General features: G+C 39.8%; 1 protein-coding gene across 7 annotated transcripts in view; it reads left to right on the top strand.

Annotated features, from left to right (window-relative positions):
- The first annotated feature begins 6,185 nt into the window (after positions 1-6,185).
- The window catches only part of INPP4A (inositol polyphosphate-4-phosphatase type I A), a 109,545-nt gene continuing 90,892 nt past the window's right edge, over positions 6,186-24,838 (top strand). For all 7 annotated transcript variants that reach the window (XM_058838653.1, XM_058838663.1, XM_058838636.1 and 4 more), the window contains exon 1: positions 6,186-6,277. The gene's annotated coding sequence lies outside the window, so the exon portion shown is untranslated. The remainder of the gene's footprint in view (positions 6,278-24,838) is intronic.

A 24,838-nucleotide genomic window follows, 5' to 3' on the forward strand; every position in this document is an offset into this window, starting at 1 on the left:
TTCATAGCCAAGTGTCTGAAATACATTCAGTCTGAACAGATGCATGCAACACTTATTGTTTCTAAAACTGATTTCTTCAGTTAATGAGCACATGTTGACTATTTAATTCTGTCTGTCTTAAGCAACTGTTCTGTAATGAGTCAGAGAATGTTTATATTCCTTGTATGTGTAGGACTTAATTTTGGCCACCTATATCAACTCTGATTTCACATTTATGCCTTCTGTTGATCATGTGGAAGCTAGTTGATTTGTTCAAGTGCTGTAAGCATACTTTGTTTTCCACAGCCTAATTACCATATTATCTCTTTACATACACTAAAATGATAATTGATGTCTAGAAGAGTATTTTTAACTTAACACTCTAATTACAAAGTATTACTCACAAGCCTTTTCCATGGGGAAGAACATAAAAAATGTACTAAAAATAAATATATAGCCACATGGCAGGTATTTAAATGTCAGAGAGAGGAGTGGGAATGGTATATGAGTTTGGTAGTCAAGGACTCTTCCATAGTATGCCCTACTGCATGGGTTTGTAGGTTGATTGTTCAACTGATCTTTATTCCTTTCTCAGCACTAATCACTAAGCCTCACGTGCTGCAGGAACTCCTTTTGGAAAGGAGCAGAAAGATGGCTGCATCACAGACGTAATGTTATTTTTAGTAGTCAGCTTGATCCAGTGGAGATCAGGTGTTAAATCTATTGGATATTTATGGATTTAACAATGAACAGAGTACATGTATTATATGATCCATTAGAATGATAGTGTCAGAAATTTCTAATGGTTCACTAAAGCACCTAGGACAATATGAAAATACTGTAATAGGTATCAAAATGCTGATTTGCTCAGGAGACTTGTTCAATTCAAATACTGTGTAATATAATACTGTGTCTAAAGATAAGTAATTACATAATTGTCTTGGGACTTTGAGCACTGTCCTACTTGAGAGATATGCTTCTTTGGGAAAAATAATTCATTTCATTAATGCTCTAAGTCCTATGCATTTGATTACAGCCTTTTCCCTAATGCACAAAATGTTTTATTATAAGTAATATTATGTATTATTATTTATAATATAATTATAATATATAATGATAATATATTATAAATATATTGATTTTTTTGTCTCATGCCTTGTGCTACATTACTGACTTTTACTAAAAAAGTGTATGTTTCTGTTCTTTGGTAGATTTTGCAAAATGGATTTGTGGAATTAGGTTGTTGAGGACAAATGGTTGTCTTGGTGCCAAAAGGCTCATACTAATTCTAGAATCACAAATATAAGCAGTACTAATAGTTTGTATTGAACAAGTAAAGAACAGAGTTTGCAAAGACCTTGCTGTTCCTCTAATTCGTTTTCCATGATGGAGAGTCAGAGGGTGCTAAATGGTGTCAAGACTGACCTCACAGGCAGTGGCTCTGTCAGTGCTAGGAGCTGTCTGATACAACATCCCGTTTCAGCAATTAAATGTTCTCTCTGTGGTCCAATCCTGCAAACACAGTTGTATTTACAGAGCTGTAAACACATATTGCAGAACTGCTCACATGTTTATGATGATAAATGACCACCCTGTGGTCATTTACTCTGAAAATTCTTTAGGCTGTTAAATCTTCTTTCAAGTTAGTACAGAGTGATAAGTATATGAATCTGTTTAATGAAGGCCTATGTGTACATATGTTGAAAAGTGAAAGAAAAGGGTTGGTGTTTAAAAGGTATCATACATTTAGTATTTAAGATGTGCCTCTCAGAAGGAAAGACAAAGCATCTTTAAAAAACTCTCACTTTGGAAATATTTTCTGCTTCCAGAATGGGTGCATTTTTATTACAAAAAGCTTCATTATTCACTGGGTGGTGTAAGAAATTGGTTGTCCAGTCTCTCTTCACTTCTAAAGTTTCTAGAGAGTAGCAGGTTGGATGAGATGCTTTTTTTCAAAGAAAACATTTAAAATTATATCTTTTCAGTGAAAGTCTGGAACAAGCTAGATTGACACCTTCTACTCATAAGAAGAGCATTAAATTAAGTCATCATCTAAAAATGTAGGCACAGAATGTAGGTGGTAAGCAGTATCTTGTTTTCTTGTTTAAGCCCGTGGTTAGAAAACTTACAAATACAGAACTATAGCAGCTTTGTTAAAGTAATGACTTTGCCTTGATATGTGGTCATTTAGAATATGTGTATTTATTGTAAATAAAGGTGCAAGTGTCTTGTCTAAAACTGAAGAGCACAACATCTTAATTCCAGTCATAAGTTGTAGTTGACAGAATAACCAGAAACCTTAAGATCCTTTCTCATTTTTCTTTTTCCAAATCTGCCTGCTGAATTTTCTGTCTCTGGCATGGTTTTATTGCAGATATCTTCAGAAAATCATTAACCAGTTATTTCTGTAAGTGCCACACTCCACAATGACTTGGTTGACAGTCTGTAGGAAGAAAATTCTGTAAACATAAAGAGCAGCTTCTTGAAGTGGACTATGCTTTATTTTCAGGATTTACAGACGGTTCATTAATAATGTTCTTGAACACTGAAAGTGGAAGAAGCAATAAGATTAGCATTTTAACAGTTGCTTAATTAGGTCAGTAGAAGGTGATATATTCCAAGTAATAATGTACTTTAGTAGCTAAACTTTGAAAATATATTTTTATGTCAAGCTGAGGTTGGTGTGTCCTGATGGAGGCTTTCATATGCAATATTCTTTTTTGGCTGGCCTGTAGGTACTAATGGGCTGCAGTGAAATGGAACAGAATAATTTCCCTAAAGATTTTTAGTAACAGAGGAAATGATACAAGTAAATCTCTGTGACCTAGAACAAGATTTTTAAAATCTGCAGTATTGCTACTATTGCTTTAAAAAGAGCTATGAAAAAATAGCAAAGCAGAAATTGGCTCGTAATTCGTAAGTTCTAATAATAAACTGCTACTGTAAAATTGTATTGAGTTGTCTTTCATTACCACTCAAAGAGGAATATGAACTTTTCCTAGTCAATTTGTGACAGAAACTTTTGTGGCTTTTTTGGTGGAGAAAGTTTTGAAGTCTTTCTGAGGCCAAAAAGTATTAATATTAATAAATACAATATTTATTAATATAATATTTATTAGCTGTTGTGTCAGGCTTTTGGTTCTGTAGCAGCCATAGCTCACTAATGGTCATAGAAGGATGATTTCTGGGATTCTAAGTGGGAAGAAATCTGTTACAGGTTGTCGGATTGTTGGCATGCTAAGGAAGTTGAGTGTAAATAGTGTGTTGAGGGGATTAATTACTGGATGTGTAAAACTTTATATTGTAAAATATGTATGGGCAAAAACTCCATAAAGCCCTTTATCAGCTGAGACTGGACATTCAGGTCCCTTCCTGCTTTATGTCAGTAGTTAAGGTAAGTGCTTGGCACCTTTTGTCTAGTCTGACCTTCTGTGAAGCTTTTTATGCTGGAGAAAGGCACCAGCTCTTGAAAATGGCATAAAATCTGATTATTATAATTTCTCTTGATAGAATATTTCAGTAGCCAGTATTCCCTCTTTTACTAGAAAGAGCATATCTGTCTTGTGATTAGAATTTGACTTCAGTTTTCACTTCTGGGAGAGGAAGAGGGGATGGCTCTGCAAAGAAGTTAGTAGTATCTTACGTTTTCCTGATGGAATGAATTTGGGAAAAAAAAAAAATGCAATGAAATGCATGGATTGACTTCCTGAAATCTTGTGTTATACCTGCCTTCCTTAGTCCCATCACAGCAGGGAGAATTGCAGTCTCCTTTCAGGAAGAAGATAAACCGCTGTTACTGATTTTTTCATTATCTACATACAGGTAAGATCCTTGCTTTTTACACTATTGATTGTGCTTCCAAGGTGAGTGTCACATTTTGTCATTTAACACACTGCGTTAAGTTGGGATCTCATGTTCAGTTCCCTGTCCCTTATGACCCTGATGCCTTTTTCAGAGTCAGTAGTTTTTCACTCTGATGTTTTCACAGTGTATGGCTTGTTTTATAGCTTTTTTTCTTTTCCTGGATATATAACCTGAGATTTGGCTATTAAAAAATGATAAAAGTTTTGAACAGTATTCTTTATCGTCTATTCCTGAACTTTTATGTGATGGCTCAGTTCTTCTGTTCATCACAGTGTCAGCTGTTGGGTTATTCACAATACAATTGGCAGTGAGTTTATACATACTTACACACCTTTGAAGAAAATGTGAAATAATCTTAAACCTGGTAATAGTTCCAGAGCAGCTCTCTAAGTACTCTTCTGAAATACAACTCCCTTCTATTTGTGAGGTTTCATTACTTATAGATTAAGAAAACGTAATATTACAAAAAAATTAGGTAAATGGAAAACCTCTCTAGCCTATCCATTCCTACCCTGATGGGTTTTCTTGTATTTTGCCCTGGTTAATTTAGACTGCTGTGCCTATAAAAAACATGGTGATTTCTCCACATCCTCCTTCAACACTGGTGCAATGTAAGGCCCTTCTGGTCCCTTGGGTTTTAGTGCTGGCTTGATTCTCTAATACTAAATGAACATCAATAGTAAACATTGTTCTTCCAGAGTCCTTGGTGGGGAGTTGTCCAAGTCTGCTGTTTACAAAGGTTGTATTTTGGTTGATGATGATTAATAACGTCAACAGCTGCAAATAAACTATGAATTTTTGCTGTCAAGATCTGTATTTAATTTGAGAGGTGCTAGTGACAATGTCTACTTGCTTTCCAGCCTGTTCTCACCAAGCATATTTAATATTTTTATGCAAGAATGGCTTTAAGTTTACATGGTATGCAGAGGGGCTCCTATGTTCTGTCTCTTTGTTTAAAAAAGTGGCAGGGTTCATTCGCTTTGTGCTAAACTGGGCAAAGGTAAATGTGAAAAATTATGCATATTTGACTATGCATTGAAAACACCTCTGTAAGTTCTGTGTGATCTTGAAGCAGGGAATGCTTAATGGAATTTCACCAACAACATGCAGAAAGAAAAATGAAAAAAAATCAAGCTGACTCTTCTGGCTTCTCTATCCCAATTCAGATTGTACTGGGGACTTCAGCTGGCAGCTTCCAGCATGAGGGAACTGCAACAGGCACATTAAAATTCTTACATTAGAGCAGTGTTGGGACTGACTCAGCTGGTTCTTGGCAGCAGTGCTCTGCGGGTCGTGCACAGTTGGCTGGAGGCATCCAGACATGTGTCTCACTGTCTGTGTCTCACTGGTTCCCCACTTCAGTGTCTTTCCTCCATGCAGGAGCCCCTCACCTCCCTCCTGGGAGTTCCTACAAGGTAACTTGTTAGTAACCTGTGTTCTCCTTGGCTTTTGTGCACCATGTGAAAATAATAGAATGAGCCAAAGCTGGACTGTGACCTCTTCCTACATTCTTTCAAATGACTCTTAACATCGCTTGAGCCCAATAAATTCCTCTTTGATAGCAGCGTGGTACAGAAATTGGTTAAGAAATGGAGCCCAGCCTGCAGCTACACAGCAATTTCAACATATGCAAATGAGCCAGCTATTGAGCAACTTCAAGTGAGCAACTTCAAGTTTGGGGATGGATGGATGGATGGATGGATGGATGGATGGATGGATGGATGGATGGATGGAACATGCTAAAACGGATCAGTGTGAGCAGTAGGACCAGGGAAGTAATTCTCCCCTTGTACTCCACAACAGGTGAGGCCACACCTTGAGTGCTGTGTCCAGTTTTGGGCCTCTCGATTCAAGAAAAACAATGAGGCAGTGGAGCATGTCCAGAGAAGGGCGATGGAGCTAGTGAAGGGTCTGGAGCACAGGCGCTATTGAGGAGGAGCTGAGGGAGCTGGGGCTGTTTAGCCTGGAGAAAAGGGTACTCGGGGGGGACCTTAGTGCTCTCTACAATCACCTGGAATGAGGCTGTAGCTGCGTGGGCGTCTGCCTGCCAGTGGCAGGACAAGAGGACATAGCGATAAACTGGGGTAGAGGAAATTTAGTTTGGACTTTAGGAAGAATTTCTTCTACCTCCAATGCTTAACTGCAGATGAAGATACAACAGAATCCTTGTTCTATATTTCTATATTTTTGGATCCTGCGGAGCCGACGATGCCACCCTGGCTCGGGCGGCCGGCGGGGGCAGCCTGAAGCGCTCCCGTTCAGCCCCGGCGGACGGGCGGGCGATGCTGGCCCGGCTGAGGCCGCAGGGGGCCGGGCCAGGGCCGGGGCGGGGCCGCCGCTCCCGGCGCCGTCAGAGCGGGCGGGCGCCGGAGCCGCTGGGGGCGCGGGCCGGTGTCTGCCGCGGGGCGGTGCCCGGGCAGCCGCGGCTGCGGAGGTGAGCGATGGGCGCCGGCCGGGCGGCCCGGAGCGGGGGGCAGCGGGGAGAAGGTGCGGGGGCGGGCGGCGGGCGCGGCGGGGCCGTGCGGCTGCGGCGGGAGGCGCGCGGCCGAGCCCCCATCTTGGGGAGGCCCTGCCCGGCGGGTTCGGTGGCCGGCGCTGTCACCGGCAGCGCTGCCGGCTCCGTCCGTGCGTGCTCGGCGCTCGCTGTGGCTCGTCCCGGGCCGTGCCGGGCTGCGGCGGTGCGTGTAAACAGCGTGTGTGGAAGGTGCAGCGAGTAAACAGCCGCCTCCGGGGGGACGCGGGAGCGAGACATCGAGCGCAGGGATGATGTTTAACCTCCCCTGAATTATTACAGGCCGGCTTTCACAATTCCTTTCTCATGTTGAGAAGCCTTAAAAGGAAGCAGATTGTGTGTTTAGTTTGGTGCATATTTCGGATTTTTGCTCCTTTATTGAGCTGGAATATGGTTGTGAAATACGGTAGAAATGCCTTTGCAGTACTGATGCACCATCATCCGTCTTATGTGGGTTTGGCAGAGCAGCATTAAGAATGGACTTGAAGCTTTTTCTCAGTGGCATACATTCCCCCCATACCATGAGTAAAGTCAGTGTATGCTGATCATAGCCCAGCTTGGACTGCAGAGACGCTAGAGGGGCTTTTGCCTGGGTGGTCCAGCAGGGTGTTGACAGAAGCTCTCCATCCACAGGCCGATATCATCCTTCTGCAGAAGCCTTTGGTATTGAGCTTGTCTAGGCTGGCAGTAGAGATCCAGCTGGGAGGGTCTTGCTGGGTTACTTCTTAAGCAACAGAGGCAGAGACTCATCTTTGTCTCTGCCCTCAAACTCTAAAAAACCGTGTTGTGCTTAAAACAAGATTACTTTGCAGTTTACCACTGCAGAACAGCTATTTGCTAATGCTTTTCACAAAAGCACTTAATTAAAAGCTTACTAAGTTTTTCTTCCTGCTTCTGAAGATCTTAATTCACTGGACTGCCTTGCTTCTAGGAACTCAGAGAATGTAATATCTTGCCAATTTTTTCCCAAGTCTCTCTGACACTCAATGCAAATGTTAGGTGGGAGCAAATGGTGGGGGGGGAGGACACACATGTATTTTTGGCAGGAACTTGACATTCAGAATTTTTAAATTTAGAAGTTCTGGCACTTTAAAACTTTGAGGTGTATGTGACCTCTTTTACTCACTGTTCCCTGCTGCAGTACTAAGTTGATAGCAAATCATGATTTCATGTCTGTTTTCAAGGATCTGTATCTAGGCTGTATGTATTTTGCTAGATACATGACAACTTTGCCTCTGATTCCATTTATTTTTAATGAGCTAATTTTAACTTAATCTGTAGTGGGTGGTAACTTGCAGGGAGCCATGGAGAAACAAAGAATCCTGCCAAAGTGTGGCAAAAGAGCCATGTGATCTTCAGAGGGTGTTGGGCTCCCTTACTGAAGACAGTGATGACACCTCTGCAGAAACTTGCTTACTTTACATCTGTCTCACTTGCTGTCAACTGAGACTGAAGGCTATACCCCTTCTCAGGTAGCAGAATTTTCAGTCTTAAGATCTCAGATGTACTGAGGGTTGGATGTCATTAGTCATCTCTTAGACCTGTTCAAGTCCAGTCTCATTGTACAGATGCTGTATTAAATGGAAGTTCTTCCTGTGGAGTGAACCGACTGCTAGTAGAAATGATTGCTTTGTTTCCTATATGTTCTGTTTTCTCAGTCTCTGTATTATTTTACATGAATTAGGAAGGAAAATGAGAAGGCCAAGGATCCCCTTTCAGTTCTTGTTTCCTTGTTAAGATAATAGTGCAGGCTGCTGTGTGTTCTGCTACAGAAAATTTTAATTGCCCAGTTGCTAGTGTGTCAGATGCAGCATTAGAATAAAACATTATCTCTTGGACCCCTTTTGTAGACGTCTCTGTTGGAAAAAATTCTCCATTTCTTGACTGGATATGAAGAGCAATTGCCTTGCTTGGAGATGAAGTTTGAAACCTCTGCCTGTTGTATTTGAAGAGAGATGGGAGATCAAATGACACAGGCATCACAGCTCAGAGCTCTGTCTTACACGTTCTTTGCTTCTGCTTGCCACTTCCCTTCCTGTTTCTTGTCTGACAAACTGGATTTCCTCTCCATTGTTGGATTATCTACCTAAATCTCAAACAGACATCCTTTGCAGAAACATTGTTAGAAAATGTTGTTGACCTTGGAAAAAAAAAAGCTTTAGGGTGTATCTACTTCATGCACATCTGTCAGATGGATAGGCGTAGCCTCAAATGCGTTTAAATCACACCTATTGCTGCTTTATGTAATGTGATAAACTCTTTCCCACAGATGAAGTTGATTCTTCTGGTTCTCAGATAGAAGGAGGCGTTTCCCTTTTCTGTTTCACAGGCACCTCCTGCTGCCACTGCCCTCCTTCCTTTGCTTCCCATGTTCTGTTCTCTGTAGTGCTTTGCTTCCTATGGCAAGTGTTGCCGCAGACTGGCAGCATGTGAGACAAAACCAAGCAACAATCAAGACAAATCCGTTTTGAGTGAAGAGCAAATCAAGCGAAGTACAGAAAATAACAGAAAAGTTGTGAGTTAATTGATGTGCCTGAGAGGAGGGCGTGTATCTTGACTGCACAGGGGAGTGGTAGGGTCATACTCTGGGTGGTTTGTGTCGTGCAGGGTAAGGGAGGTGTACAGGAGATAAGGCAACCACTCCAGGCTTTCCTGGCAGTTACTGCTCTATTTTCCCTGTACCATAAACTGGGGTTAATGACACTGCATGAGCCAACACAGGTGGACATTGTGCTTCCGTCAGCCCATTGATCCAGCTACTTTTGTCTCACAGAGGAAAGGCAGGTGCCAGTACTATAGAAATATGTTAGCACTTCCTGAAAACAGCATTTGAAGCTTTCAGTAAAGTATATTCACTCAGCAAGAAGGCTGTTTCTGGACTTCTATTGAATGTGAAACTCTTTATGATAATTTTACCAAATATGCAATAAATAGTGAACTGGGAAGTTGAAGCACTAAGGTACATCCTAACTTAGGTAAAACCAACTTGATGATATATAAGAGAGTAATGTAGTTTTCCCCCAAATTTCCAGGCAAGTTGAAATCTTGACCTTAAGTGAAGGAGACTTTCTGTCCCGCTTGTATATGTGACCAAGGATTTTTCTGCAGCAGAGGTTTATAATTGCAAGGAGGTAACCAAGTGAGGTGAACGGGAATATATAATAGGAGAAAAGGAGTGTGAATATAGAGGAGGAATGTGAAGGGAAATGAGTGTAGAGGGTAAGACAGTACAGGAAGGAGGACAGATAGTGATAGAAAAGTTCATCCAGGATGCTTCTCATCAAGATTTTGTAGAATTTGCCAGTGGAGCACTTTGGAGCTGTAATTTCTGAAAAAAATCTGGAAGTATTCCAAACCTGTAGCTCTAGTTGGGATGTGTTTGGGGGGATGCAAAAGCAGGGGCTGGGCTTTATAGCTGGACTTCCCTGGCAGGCGCATCCTGAATCTGAGCATATGGGAAGCAAGAGGGGCTGTGTCACTCTGAGTGAGAGCCTGCAGAGGCCTGGTACAAGGTTTGTGTGCTGCTAACTCCCATTGCTAGGTAAGATGTTTTAGAGCTCTTGGGGTCATCAGCTCTCTTAAGCACTTGTATTTTAGTCTTCCTTAACAAAATAATGTGTTACCATGCATCTAAACTTTTAGAAGGATAATTATTCTTCCCACCACATGACTAATTATTGGAAGCATATATGTACAGATATTGCAACAGCACACTTCAGTTCCTTGGGGCAGCTTATAGTTAAGCTACCCTTACTGCATTGTTGCAAACTGTGCCGAATCCTGCAACTATAATTCACAGTTCCTGTGAATACCTCTGCACATGCTCAATTCCCTCCTTTTATACAAGGCTAAGAAGCCCAGATTATCTCCGTGCTTGAAAAACTGTTCTACCTGGCTCTACCCTGTTCTATCACTGAATTTTCTGTAACTTCCTTCCAGCAAAATGAAATGTGATTAAAAAGAATTTGATGCCTGGAATTTCTCCTTGGCATGAGTAGAACAAGTCTCTAAGGTGGAAATTACAGCTAGGAGTAGAGACACAGAGATTTGCTGAGAATTTGTTCTTCCACTCATTCTCTGTTGTTAAATCTATTGTGTTGAAATGCAGTGCTGGGTTTACTGCTAAGGTTAGGCATTGGACCTTTCTGTAATTCTGGTTTGTGTTTGCTTCAAGTGTTAATCCTTGGAAGTCTGAAGTTTGGATTCAGACTTAAGAAGAATTTTTAAACAATTGTCCAGTCTTTAAGAGTTATAATAAGACTTCAAAATGACACAGATTTGTATCAGGTATTTTAAAAATACTTGGTCTGCTTAGAGTCTCTTCTGTTCTTTGTCCAGCTCTTTCTCTACATTTTCTCTGTGATGACCTGAAATAAGAGAATAATTTTTCATAGTTTCTAAGACTAATTTTTCACAGTGCTCTTTCCAAAATTAACTGTGGGGTGGGGGTGGGTTGTGTTGGGCTGAGTACAGTAGGTACAGATTTCTAAAAATCTCTGGAGATTTCAATATTTCTAGTTTTTCCCATTACCCACCTACATTTTGTCTTGCCACTAACAATTCCTTCAATTAGGTAGCTACTTTTTACATTCATTAGGCTGGAAACTACTGCCTCCCACAGTAGGGCAGGTGGAACAAAATGTGTCCCTACGCTTCAGCAACTTTAGTGCAAAGTTCAGTGGCTTAATTTAAACTGTTGGCTTGACATTTCTGAAAAGTGTTCACTTGATCTGGTCCGTTGACTTTGCTTAGGAGGCTGTAAACTTGAACAGCAGTGTGGTAATATCTTCAGTCACCAGAGCTACTTGCTGAGCTCTTAGTGCCATTTTTCTGTTATATTTTTTACCATAAACTGCTAAGTGCTAGTGCACTGTTAATTTTGTTAACAGTTCTGTAAATATTAAAACTTACTGAACATTTCATAATTTCTTTCTAAAAGGGTTCTCAGATGTTGTCTTGTGGAAGTTGCTACACATAAAATGTAATATCTGGGATAAGTCTTCCTGTCCAGGTCCAGAAGTCTGTAGAGAATTTCTCAGCATTTCCATTTTTGAAAATGGACATCATCTGCCATAAGAGAATTATCTCATGGCTATCTTATCCCTTCCAGGTTTTATGGGTCACTTTTTAAAGTTCAAAATTGTACAGTATCACACAGTTACAGCAACAATGAATATGATACCAGTAGATGATAATATCATTAGGAAAGCCTTATATATATGTATATGTATATTGTATATTTCAAAGCTGATATCACAGCTAGAAGCTGGAAGCTTTTGGCCTGTGACACTTAACTCCCTGTGGACTCGTGAACTTGCTTTGTTGGCCACTCGCATGTTCCTATGAACATGGATGAACATTGTCCTCAAGGTTTTCCAGTGATCGTAACTTCTACTGCCAAAGTGTGGGTGGACCATCCATCGTTATTTCTGAGGCTGGGAGAAGTGTTTGGAACTGGTTCCCTGCCGAATGGAAAGCAATGCTGCTCCATATAAACGTGACAGTTCAGAAGCATGAATGCAGCATTTTAAACTGCAAATGACCCACACTGCTGTCAAAATAGCTGTCTTAAAAGAGCAATCTATGTAACCACAGTTTGGCCTTGTGGATTCCAATTATGCTAAATCTTAAGTTAGATGATCTACTTTTCTCTTGTATTTAGTGCACAGGAGGGGTCTAATCTGGGGATGAACTGTTTAGTGAAGACCATCAGTGACTGTAACAGCTTTATTTGTTCCAGAAATTGGAAGTTGTACAGCCATGAAAGGAGATTATAGGAAGAGGTAGACAAAATTGTTTTTCTGATTGAGAGCTGCATCCTTCTAGAGGCCTGTGTCACAACCCTACCACTCCTCAGAGTTTCTGTATGGTTCAAGGCAAGTCTTTGAAAATTTCCCTTTTGCCATTGGTCAGTACAATATTCCTCAGATTTTGTCTGCCTGATTTAAGATCTGATTTCAGTTTCATAGAGCATCTAAGCCCTCCCATCTATTACTGTTATGTAAAGGCTGTACACTTCCAATGTTGAATTGTGGCTTTCTGGAGTTGGACACCCAAGCTAGTTGGTACTTTATTCTTTCTGCAGAAACTGGCTGGTTCTCCCTTGAAATCTGTGTCCACTATCTCTCCCATTCCCAGAGAGGGTTCCCAGCCTCCTTGTACTAACTTAGACCGCTCCCCTTGGTTTTCCTCCTTATGCTACTTGTCCCATCTCTTTGGTCTTGCCATTTTTGGCAGTTTTCCAGCTCTTTAATGATTCCTCTCAGCCCAGTTGTTTCTGACCTTATTTCTACCTCCAAACGTCCATCCTGGTCTTCTGACAACTTGCCAGTATTGCTTTTCAGTTACATCTCCTGCTCCTTTGGCTTGGCCATTTTTACCTGTGTTTTTGAATTTGATATTTCTTTCTTATCCGTGAAGGCTTGTCATAGAAATATAGGTTCTGTTGGCCAAGGTCAATATTTAGCTGAACTGTTGAATGATTATTATAAGGAACTGTCTTCTGAACCCCTCAGGATGCTTGTAAGGCAGTACATGTGCAGCTATTACTTGTGGAAATCAAGAGTACTCATTCTTTTGGCATCTTTGGAGATTTTAGTTGTAATTAACCTCTACTGGATCTGTGTTTGCTATGACTTTTTAAAGGATTAGAATGAAAGGGAAAGATTGATGGTTGGTTTTGTTTTTTTTTCATATTATGCAAAACATTTTTTCATTACACCTTACTCTTGATAGCAACTGTTTGAGCTGAAACTGATGATTGTTCTTTAAAAACTACTTTGAGACAAACCGTCAGCATGAAAAACTTCTGGGCACACAGTTTGGAAAAATGTAAGCAAGTGAAAAGAATAGTCTTTTAAGAAGTGGTGTTGAGCAGGTGTAGTTACAGGCACAAGTGCTACTGGTCCCACCTTCTGATTGCTCCTCTTGTGCTGAACCATTAGAAAGTGCTTTACAAACTGTTCATTCACTTCATGGGGGCCCGTGTATCTCAGCTGTTGTTCAGTGGCATGGCAGTGTAATGCTTGACATGCAGGGGCATGTAAGAGGTTTTTAAAATAGTGTGGGACTAGTGATGGCATTTAAATGACTTGGCCATTAGAAAATAGGGGAAATCTTGTATTAACAAGGAACTGTTTTCACCATAAGCAGAGATTTTCCTTCTCTTCCCCTTTAGGTAAGAATAGTGGAAATGTTGAAGTGCATCTTTACTTTGATGTCTAACAAAACCCTTTCTCTTCCTAAACAGTGTATCTTTTTTCCAACAACCTGGAGGAAACATTTGTTAAGCAATAACCCAAAATGTATGGTTGCTGCCATCTAAGTTGTCAGCATTACTTAGAGTTTTTAATTCAAGTAATAGACAGACTTCATCTTACCAAGTTTATAAGACTTGGGAAAACTACATAGAAGCTTTTTCTACAGTATGTTTCTTCTGGCAAGAACAGATTTCCCAAGAATATGTGTTCCTGTTAGTTTGACCCCATCTATATTTTAGTGAAATTACCCTTTCCAAGAAGTTTCAGTAAGAACTGTATTTCTGCTAGAAATACTAGTGGCTGTGGTAGCAGTGCTGGAGACACAGATCTAGCATGAGGTATGGATTTACAGCTTCACTGGATCTAGAGATGGATGTTTAAAAAAGCTTTGTTAATTCTATATCAGGTTCTTACTTTGTAATTACTGTGTCATGGCGTTTTGAAATGTTCTGTACTTAATATATGAATGGCAGGTCACAGTTCTGTGTTCCAAAGAGGCTTTCAAGCCAGAAGCAAGCAATCTTTAATGACCAGAAGATTATATGCTCTATAAAAAGGAAACACAGCAAAATACAGTCAGTCAAGAGGGGTTTCAGGAATAGCAGAATTTCAGGTGATATACAGCATGCTATTTTACTATTTTTAATGGAGAGCTCCCCTTGGCATGCCTTTTGTAATTCCACTGTCCCTGGAGCTGTAGGCTTTGTGGTTTTCTCAACCATAACCCTAAGGGTAACCCTAACTCTAAGTGGAGCAGTAAATGCAGCCTTTTACTGAGGCTAAGGCTCCCAGCACATGGGTGGTGCCAAGGAAAATGATTTGGAAGAAGCTATGTTATGGGAGTGCCATGCTCCTCCTGGTCTGATACTTTCCATCTGAGACCTGCTGCTGAGATTTATGTTAGAGCTTGTGAACAGTTGGTATAATTTAAACTGGGAGATCTGAGGATTGGAGGAACAAAGAAGTGCGAAAACCCCATCTATTTTCTTGCGTTTGTTTGTTTGTTTGTTATTGTTTAGCATCCCAGTTAGAGAGCGCTTGAAGACACATTCCTCTAGGGAGGGTAATGTTGCGTGGCTCTGGAAGGAGGACAGCTTCAGTTTACCTAAAATGTTGCAAGAGCTTGGGAATAAAAATAAGGAAGCATAAGTGTTACTTCTCTAAGTAGAAGGAAAAAGTGTTACTTCTCTAAGTAGAAGGAAAAGGGGATTTTTTTTTTTCAACGGCCCCTTTTTCCTCATTGCTGCAGTTATGATTCCACATTGGGATTTTACAAGAATTCGGATCAATTGAAACAGGGAAGCTATGAAGGTGGCAAGAGATGTATACCTGAGCACAAGTTGAGAGGCATTGTCTGCCTGTGAAAGTTTGGCACAATTATATGAGTTCTAGGCACACAGACTTTAAAAGACCATGATGTAAGTTTATGGAGAATATGGGGGAAATATATTTGTCTGTCATTTTGATGATATTGCTGGGAAGGAGATAATGGAAGACACTCTAGAATTGTGATTGAAGATCAGGAGGACATAAAGAACTGCAAAAAGGAAGGCTTGAAAAAGCAAAAAGCAGTCACCAAAACAGTACTCTAAAAAAGATAAGAAAAATAAAGCAAGGGGAACTATGAATTCTGAGGTAATTTTGGTACTAGTGAATTAACAGAATTAGCAGTCAGAAAGTGAAAGTACGCAAAAGTTTAGAAGTTGGGAGATTTGCATTTCTCAGAAAGAAAATGAAAGGAGAAGCAACCCTCTGCACAATAAATTTTAAAAATACTCAAATAATGGTTTAAGGGAGTACCTTCAAGGTACTGTGTGAATTAGAAGATCCAGAGGCTGTGTAGAATTTTTAAGTGATAAGAACTTGCTCTACTTTCAAAAACAGTGCACTAAAACATAAGAGGAAGAAAGAAAACTTAGAAGTGAAGCATGAGGTTCCCATACTGACTACTACAGATAGCTAAATCAAAGACAACCATTAATTTTAGCTGATGCATATAAAAATACTTTGGTTTACATGGTTATCCAAAAATATTCTCAGCTACTTTGATTTTAGTGACGATGATTACTTATATGAAAACTTCATTAATGGCTACCCTGTGGGTAGAAAGGAGTATGCAAATGTAATTTCCAGAGAGGAAGAAAGATGACTTTTTAAAATAAAACTGTGGTTGATAGTTGCCTATGTCTTCAACAAGACATTGACACCAAGGAAATGGTTTGTTATATTATCAGTAGCTCTGCATTCTGAATTTCATTTTTGCTGTTTCCATCAGCTGCAAGATATATATCACTTTCTACTCTTTTGGTCTAAATGAACAGCTTTTTACTTCTGACAGGGTGCTTGGTTAGGCTGTTTGTCTAGGTGAAACACTTGTGGCTGGAAGTTTGATGCATTACTAAAACGTTGGCTTGAAATCCTCCTGACAGGTACCTGTGAGTGCCATGGCATATGGGATATAAAGGTTTTTTTTTTTGTTTCCTAATGAGCCAAAGTTAAGTAACATCCCACAGGAAATAAACAATTCTATCCTCCTTGAGGCTAGGCAGCATGAGAGGTGGTTCTAGTCAGCCTCTGTCTCTGAAGAGCTGCTTCCTGACCTTCCCAAAGGCTAAGCTTTCCCAAGCTGTCAAATGGAAGTCAATCCCCATTCCCATCCCATCACCTGCCTCCCTGTTTGCCTTTGAACAGCTGTTGTACCCTTTTGCAAGGTGAATGGGTGTGTGTGTAGGAAGAATTTGGTTAACAATGTTTAAATGCATTGTGCAGGTGGGTAACTTAGAGAAAAGCTTTCATTTTTTTCAGTTTGCTTTGTTTAGTGAAGATATTTTGTAATAAAGTCTTGCATTTATCAGGGATTATTTTTTGCTGATGAGAGTGGAATGATAAAATGGTGCAGGATATATTTGTGCCTTCCTGTTGTGCTGTGTGTGTGGCTGGAAATAATCTGGGTGTAGACCTCCTAAATGATGTGTTTCACATGGCTGAGAACAGGCACTGTGAGTAAGGTAGTGGAGAGCTAGGTTGAAAGGAAGGTTGAAAAAGAAGCTAAAGCTACATGTTTCCTTGTTATCATTGCATAGTTTAGTTGGGTTGTTTTACATGTTTTTGGGAATTCATTTGAATATTCTTCAATAAGATTTAGTGAAGTTTTCTGGGAAAAAGCAACTGCACCTCTGTGTGTATAGAGAATGCACTTATATTTAACAAAATACCAGCACAGCTGATAACTCCTCTTTTTCTGTCAGACCAGCTAAAGCCATTTTCTATGTTGCCCTTCAGGCACGTCCTGCTCTTTTGTGTCTGATTTTTACACAAAGAAACTCTACCATATGCTGTTCAGACCTCTTATTCTGTGTCTGTGTGCTTCAATTGCTAAAAAAGTCTCTTCCCAGAGACCTCATGTCACGTTCACGTTTGAAAGTGGTATTTTGGTATTGATGAGTGTGTACGACATTGCATTTATCAGATACTGAATTCCTCTGCAACACTCAGCATTGGGTGCTAGCAGGGGTGGAAATGAAGGCAGAGTTTAGGCTCAAGAGGGGTGTTCCTGGCAGTAATGATCAGTGTGGAAATCCTCAAAATGACTGACATAATGAGTAAACGTGGTAAGATGAGTAACAGGGAAGCAGTCTCCTCTCTGAACAGGAGGGACATTAAGCTGCAGTGGGAGCTCTGTGATGTCCCCATGGTGATGATTTTTATGTGAAAACATGGTGGTGGGTGATGAGTGGGACATGCAACACACTGGAAGGCTTTGGAAATATACGGTCACTTGTTTGTGCTGTCAGGCTGACCGGCCTATTTTTTCTCTGGAAAGGATTTGCCAACAACTGTGTGAAAATCCTACAAACGAAGGTATAGCCCCATGTAGCAGCAGTAGTCTACCTGTTGGAGTTGGAATTTCTCTCTTATATCTGCTTGAATCTGAAATCTCTTGCTGTTTGACCTCCAGGCTTTAACTGAATTTCCATATTCAGAGCACTAGATGTTGACTTTCAGATGGAAGTGGAGACAAGTTCTCTCATAAAGAGTCACAGAAAATCTGCTGCTGTCTGCACCTTCACTTTGCTGATAACACAGCTTTTGAGATCATGCTCTTAATTAACTTGATACCCTGCTTCAATTTCTTGGTGCTGGAAGAATGCTTGAAGCAAAGTGGATTTGCTCCTGTCATTGGAGGCAAAGTTAAAAGGAAAGAGGAGGTGTGGGGGAGAAACATTGTTGCAATTTGATAGCATATTTAAATAATTATTGTAAGATGGTGTTTTGTATCAAAATCAGTTGCCTTCTATATTTTTATAGAAGTCTTCGTTTTTAATTTGTTGTTAATGTAAAATGCAACACTTGAAATGGCATTGCACAGAGTGTCTATTTTTAATGCTGATGTTTTATCCTTTCAGGAACAGGGTATTTGCTTAATCATACCCTCTTGGATCTTATCTTCTTTTCCCACCCATCTTTTTCACCCATAGTTCAAATGTCTGGCTGCATATCTGTTCTTTGGATGCATCAGTGTGAAATTTTGGAGATGACCACCTGTCTTAATGCACGTGAAGCTGTGATCACAGTTTTCTAAACAGTGCCAGAGATGCTGAATTATGTTTGCAGTATTGCCAAATCACTTAAATCAGTCTTGACTGAAAAAAAAAAGATGGCATAAGTCCCAGATTACTAATGTGCTTCTGTGAGTCATTAGCAGTGGTTATCTAGATGTGATTGCAAAAGATAGTTTTCACCAAGACAAAAGGGCCAAGAACGGGTATGGTGTAGCTTAGAGCCATTTTTATCTTTTTGGACATGCAGGAGAAGAAACTTCTCATGTATTTTGTTCAGCATATTACTTTGTACCTGGCATCTGGACTACCATGCTGTATCTATTAATCAGACCTGACAGTAATGTCTGTTGTGTACAATAACTGTTTCTGCATAAAGTAAACATACATCCTGTATGATGACTTTTGGAAAGTTCTATATTTCTGTGTATTTTTGTTTTGGTGTGCTATAAAACTCTGGGTTTTGTTTCAGGTGGTAAATTTGCTCAGATCTTTCTTTTCCCTAGGCAATTCTAAATGTAATTAAATATATTGCACTGCAGGATGTGATTTTTTTTCTTTCCTTCTTTCAACCATCATCCCTTTTTAAGTAAAGAAAACAAATCCCACAAAACTAATTTCATATTTTAGCATTCCCATATCTATTTATGGCTACTTGCATCATGGGAGAAAAATGCAACACAACTCACAGGAGGGTGACATAAAAGGCTAAATGTGGCTGTTGACTGCTGCTGAGAGTTCCAGTCCTTTTAGAATATACCAAGAAACAGTATAAGCAGAAATTTGACAAATAGTTCTTCAGGTTTTGGGGTGGTTTTCTTTATGTTTTGGTACATGTCACCATCTGGTTTAGAATCTTCAGGCTTTGCTTTCCTTTGTTGTCACTGGCTTTGTCCAAGGGTAAGAAGAAGAAGAAGGGGTAAGTGGCCATGGGTGGACAGAATCCAGAGAGATGTGAAGTGTAATGCAGTTGCTGATTGTTACAGTGCAACCAGTAATGGTGTTGTTTAGGAAAAAAGTATGTGTTTTTTCCCAGGCAGGGTGAATGTAGGCTTTGAGATGGAGAATTTTCTTAATGTTTGAGAAATAGTGCTTTCATATTGCTCAAGAAAAACAAAGTCTAAAAACAGGAACAACTCATGATGGTAGATTATTTTGCTGGACAGAGTTGTGGCTTTCCTTGAAATTGGCTTTTAATTTCAGTGAAATAGAATACGATTGGTAGCTGTCTCTTATACAGTGTGTTATTGAGGAGCTCTCCAAAAACAATTAAAAGGCCAATCAAAATATTATGGGTTTTTATTTCTTTTTGACATATTGGCCATTTTCCACTTTCAATTTGACCTAATAATGACAGATTTTCTTAAGATACAATCATTTGAATGTACTTTTTTTTTTTTTTGGCTATAGGCAGAGAGAGAGATGTGAGACATTTATAGATGGTTTTCTGCTCAGAAAAAGGTGTTTGTCTACATAGGGAAAAATATTTGCAAATATGCAAATTTACATATACGTGTCAGTTCCATAAACACAGAAACTCTTATATTTGGCTGTACAGGGTGTGTGTTTAGGTAACTACAGTCAACAGAAACTTTTGTTGGTAACAGAAGATAGGATGAAAAGATGTAATATTTTTCTGAGGTTTGGGTTTTTTTTTTCCTTTAAAAAAAAAATAAGTTTCAAGTTCTGTTGCAGGAGCATAAATAGATTGCAGTGTGCAAATGGAGTTCATGATAAGTGCACTGAGAATGAACACTGCACAAGCCCATCATCTCTGCTTATGGTACCTGCCAGGACTCCAGCTGAGGGAGTCTTTGTTCTTGGCACTTGGTGTCATTAAATCAGGGAAAACCAGACACTAAATTGGTCAGAACAGACCTTTTACATTGTGGCTATTTCCTCTCTTTATGGTCTGACTTGTCTCTTCCTCTGACATCCGTGGGTGTTGGATCAAACCTTTACTTCTGTGGAAGTCATACAGACTGCAGGTAGATCATAGAATCATAGAAAGAAAAAAACATCTGTACGTTTTTGTAGCAGGAGAAATAGGACAATCTGACATGAGGAAAAGTAATAAGCAATATACAGAAAACAGAAATACTACTAGAACTAATAACTCTAATAGCATCTAATAGTTTTAGATGAAAAAAGTAATCACTTTTAAATGAATGGTGTCATGTTCTGGTTAATCAACAAAACATGAAAGGTTTAGCTCTTCCAGGTGCGAGTTCAGGGGGCTGCTTGTTACTTCTTTGAGGAACAGAAAAGCACAGCTTTAACTGTTGCCTCCGTGCAAGCCTTTGAAACTGAGAAATGATTAATTAATGTAATTAAACAGAGTTTAAGCAAAGTTAAGAGTTTTCTAGGTAACTGTTGGAAATGAGCTGAAACAGGATGTGCTTGTTTGCATCAGCACTAGTGTTTTTGTCAAGACTTTTGTAAGAGCACTTGTATTTGTCTGGGCTTCTGCCCAGTTGTCTGCATGCTGAGAGACGTGAGCCTGCTGTTGGAAGTGGGATGAGAATGAAGGGCTGGCTCAGATTGTTTTTTCTGCAGGTTTTACTGGTATAACTAATGCCAGTCTGGTTTGAACTGACTTGCTGGGGCCTCTACAGGTAGGTATGTTAGAATGTCCTGTAGCAAAGAGGTGAAAAATTATATGATCTATTAATTTATTCTGCTGAATGGTTATGGGGATAACAGGTGTGAGCCAGAGGCAAGATGAGGTCTAAAGCACCAATAAATTTCATGTGGGACTTGGGGATTGCTATTTGAAGGCAACAGATTTAGTCAGAAGAGCCCGAGATGTCTGCAAAGTTAAGTACTTTCATTTTCTTAGTGCTTTTAATTGTATCACTAGAAGCAATTAAAATCACAATTAAAAGCACTTACAGTCCTTTTCTGTGTTAAGTGTGAAACAGGGAAACTGTTGCTAAGAAGGATTTCTCAAGTAGTTTACATTTTAGAGTGGACGTTTTGCTGTCACTTTTGCTTATACCTGTCAAACACACACCCCCTGCCCAAAACGTGGATTACACATGTGTTAGGTTTTTGTGATCTCTGTTTAGGATGTGCTTATGTCCCCACAGATTCCCTGACTTTTTTTTTATTAAGCCAGATGGGTTACTTCAACCTTATACAAAGTGAAGCAGTTCAGAGTTACACATAGTTATTGATCAGTGCTTCCCAGCCATTTTAGTTCTGAAGGGGACAGGTTTGCACAAGACATCTGAGACACTCATGACTGATAATGTGTGTTGGCTTTCTGCTCTTCCTGTGCTCAGAGGCACAAAACTCACGCCTTGGGAAACTGACTTCTTCCTGTTTGTCACCCAATCCTCCATATTGAAAACAGCTTGAATACTGTGTTGAAGTAGATTTGAGCCTTGGTGTCTTTCTTGTGCTGAGTAAGTTGTACTGGCATTGTCAAGTTACTTGCAGAACAGGAAGTTATCTGACTGGTGTCAGTGTTTTAAATAACTTCTGTTAAAGAAATTACCTATAACCATAGGGAAAACTACTTTGTCCTTGAGCATTTTTTAAAAACAAACTGAAAGGAGTTACTAGAGGGAGAATGGGAGATGGCTTTGCTGCTTTGCTTGTGGATGTATGGCTACAGTGGCATAGGGCAGGCATAATTGAGTAGAGACTACCCTCTAATGTAGGATGGATAGAAGATGCCTTTATCTTTTTAGAGGGAAGTCTGACATTGGGGCTGTTCTTTTGAGAGAAAAGTGCTGTCCATATGGAGGAAACCAGCTTATTTTTTGTTGTCTTTTGTGCCGACATGTGTCCTTCTTTTTGCTACTTGAGCCTGGTCTAAATATTTCTGCAGTATTCCAGTCCAAGCAACTGTAATTGGGTGCAGCTACCTTGCTGCCAGTGGTCAAAACTCACTATTCAAGCTAGTTGTAAACATTGATGAGGGTTCAAATAACCCTGAGGTGGAAGTCCTTCTAAAAGTGTTCTTGCACTTGAACTTTTGTGGTTAAGGTCATCAAAGTTCTCTGCTAAAACACAATAAAGTAGAGATTTGCAGTGTTGGTTAATTAATTTTAAGAGTCATATCTGAGACTTTTGCCTAGTCTTGCAATGTTACCACTTGGGCATTTGAGGAAAACATTGAGTATCACAGAGTTTATAATTCCTGATACATTATATACATCCATAGGTGCTTTAAGACTTCTGACTGCCCCACCCTTGGGGCAACATAATATCAGAGGGTGTATCTTGTCTACCTTATGCTTCTCGCAGTAGTTTCATCCTAAGGTGTTTTTCTCCCTTAATTTTCATTGCAAAACATGCCGTGCCTTTGTTTGATCCTCAGTTTCTCCATGCAGCATTGAGACAGATCTGAATGAGTATGTGCAGTAAGACAAGTAGACCTGTACCTCTCTACTGTCCTCTTCAATTATTTGCTGAACTTACCCTAAAGAGATTCAAGTTTTATTGTCTATGTAGCTTCATGTTTCAAGTGACATTTTTTGAGAAATATATTAAAGGATTTCTCATAATTACAAGAGTTACTTCTTTGGTACAAATTTTATATTGCTTAAAAAAATGCCAGGAGGAAACAGTTCCTGCTTTAACTTTTAAAAATTACACCTGTCTGTAGGGAAATTTTTCAAGCAGATAATTCGCTCTGAATGATTTTGTTTTAATAATTTTAAAGGGTGACAAAGCAGATAGACTTGAGGAAATAGAGCAAAATGACTGCAAAAACTAGCTAACCAATTTAGTGTTTTAACCTGCAAAAAAAAAAAAAGGTAAGTGGTTGATTATGGTGCATGTATGCATAAGTGTTGACATTACCTTTAATTAGCCCCAAGTGTACAAGTCTCATCCTTTAGTGCCCACAGTGATTGTATAGTGCAAAAATAGATTATATTGTGTTTGTTCAAACAGGCAACAGGATAAAAAATACCTAGGAGATGGAATATGTTTTGGATGTTTGATTGGGTAATCTCTGTCTAAAATAAGACCTACCAGTCTAATTATGTATCTGAAAAATTATTTTGTCTTTTTTTTCTTTCTTATTAGAGTTGTTAGCTCTCAGGCTTGAAAGACTGAGGGAAGAGAAAAAAGACTAAGTAATTTCCTGAATTGTCTTATTTTTGTGCTTGCAGATAATAGTAGGAGCATTCTGGGCCTGGATAACAGTTTAGAGATTAGCTTGGAGACATGCTGCTCTGTACTAGCTGCTCTTAGTGCTCTCCCAAATTGAATACTAAGGATGCTATCCCCCATGTCTTACTGGGATTAATTTTATGCTGTTTTGAAAAACTAGGGTTGGTCTGCACAAATTGGAGTATGTTGAGTGTTATGTGAGCTAAAGACAGTTTTTCATTCTGCTGGTGCTTTTATTCTCCACAGTGCTGCATTTAAGCCAGGTTTGTCCTGTACTTCAGCTGTTAATGTCTTTAGTTTTTAGAAACTGGGCTGACCCTGGAGTACCAAAGTACTGCCCTCTATGTATCTACCTTATTCACACCTTTCTTCAGTGTTCTTTGGACTTAGAGAAAACTGATGAATAGCAGATTTTAGAGTAAAAAGGATGAGCAGCCCCTTCAACTTCCAGGATGTAAAACAGCAATCCTGCTAGTTACCCTTTCCTTCTGTATTTGACATCCAGCTCTTCAAGAAGACCAGGTACTAACTACCTGCTCAAACTACAAAAACTGGTGTATGGACTTAAAGAGGACAATGAAAGGTAACTGCTACAGGCATCTTTGTTATAGATTTCAGGGTGTTGATAACAGAGGATCATAGAAAGGTTAAATTTGCAGTGCCATTTTTTCTTTTTCTATGTGGCTTCTGCAGCATTAGAGGCCACACCTGCCACAGTACCTTTCCAGGCCTGAGGCTCACACAGTAGATTATTCTGTGGAGGCTTTGCACAGCCTCTTCTAGAGCTACTGATATTTTTCTTCTAGTTGGCTTTTTTGGTGGTACCACACAGCTCTGAAAAATGGCACTAGTGCCAATCTGCAAAATGACACTTGGAGAAAGCTGTGCTGACAATAAAGGATTGTCAAACTGGAGCCAGAAGGCCAGGAGTTCCAGGGGTGGGTGGTCCAAAACAGCATCCAAGCTCAGCCTGTCATGTGTTTTGTGTATCTGTGCTCCAGCACACTCAGAAATCCCAGAGGACTTGCATAACTCCATATTGTAAGCTTCAGGAGGCAAGCCTTTGAGGAGTGCTTAATGCCCAGCCAGGAGTTTCTGATTGAAGCACTGCAAACTTGCATGGTATTAATCAATGAATAAAATGGTATTGCTTTCCCTTTATTCCTCATTATTGCCTTTATTCATTACAGAGGCTAAGAAGACCTTGAATACTTCATGTGAAGTAGCACTTGCTTTGATGTTCGAAGTTGTTGCCTTGTGGTAAACGCAGTGGTAAATCCTTGTGGTAAATCCCTTCCTTGAACAAGGAAGGGAGTGACTTTTGAAGCCTCTGACTAAATAAAGCTTTATTGGTTTAGTGTCTGACTTGGTTTCCTGACAGTCAGACTCAAACTTTCAGGGAGTGATATGTTCTTTGGAAAATGCAACTGGACCTTTTTCTAGACTGAAACCTATAGAGATCTTCATGGCTCTTCAGACAGTTGTGTCAGTGGAAGAGGCCTTGCTGCTGTCAAGGAGCATAGTTAACTACAGCAAAG

Source organism: Poecile atricapillus, chromosome 1, assembly GCF_030490865.1.
Source record: "Poecile atricapillus isolate bPoeAtr1 chromosome 1, bPoeAtr1.hap1, whole genome shotgun sequence".
Lineage (NCBI taxonomy): Eukaryota > Metazoa > Chordata > Aves > Passeriformes > Paridae > Poecile > Poecile atricapillus.